Raw genomic sequence first — 1,066 nt, 5'->3', positions numbered from 1 at the left:
CATGATCTATCAAAGTGCTTGTAGATGCAGTAACCCTAGTAGGGGTGTTCACGACTTGTTTGATATCATAAAGATTGAACATATCTAACCATGGTTTATTTTGTTTTGATAAATCAATATTAAAATCTCCTAAGAGAATGGTTTCTTTTGATTCTAACAAAGCAGCATCTAACATATGTGAACATTTGTCCGTCCAGTTTACACGTTCTGCTGGATTTCTATAGCAGAAACCAATAAGCATTGGAGGTGCCTTTTTACATTTAGTCAAGTTATGACTAAATGTTTTAACATCGAGGGGGGAATCGAGACGAGGGTCGTGGTGTATGTGCGTGTGTGTGTCTGTCTGTGTGTGTGTGTAGAGCGATTCAGACTAAACTACTGGACCGATCTTTATGAAATTTGACATGAGAGTTCCTGGGTATGAAATCCCCGAATGTTTTTTTCATTTTTTTGATAAATGTCTTTGATGACGTCATATCCGGCTTTTCGTGAAAGTTGAGGCGGCACTGTCACGCTCTCATTTTTCAACCAAATTGGTTGAAATTTTGGTCAAGTAATCTTCGACGAAGCCCGGACTTCGGTATTGCATTTCAGCTTGGTGGCTTAAAAATTAATTAATGACTTTGGTCATTAAAAATCTGAAAATTGTAAAAAAAAAATAAAAATGTATAAAACGATCCAAATTTACGTTTATCTTATTCTCCATCATTTGCTAATTCCAAAAACATATAAATATGTTATATTCGGATTAAAAACAAGCTCTGAAAATTAAATATATAAAAATTATTATCAATTTTTTTTTTCGAAATCAATTTAAAAACACTTTCATCTTATTCCTTGTCGGTTCCTGATTCCAAAAACATATAGATATGATATGTTTGGATTAAAAACACGCTCAGAAAGTTAAAACGAAGAGAGGTACAGAAAAGCGTGCTATCCTTCTCAGCGCAACGAATACCCCGCTCTTCTTGTCAATTCCACGGGCACTGCCTTTGCCACGGGCGGTGGAGTGACGATGCTACGAGTATACGGTCTTGCTGCGTTGCGTTGCGTTCAGTTTCATTCT

This window comes from Littorina saxatilis, linkage group LG4 (assembly GCF_037325665.1).
Source record: "Littorina saxatilis isolate snail1 linkage group LG4, US_GU_Lsax_2.0, whole genome shotgun sequence".
Lineage (NCBI taxonomy): Eukaryota > Metazoa > Mollusca > Gastropoda > Littorinimorpha > Littorinidae > Littorina > Littorina saxatilis.
Note: the sequence above shows the minus strand (reverse complement) of the source record.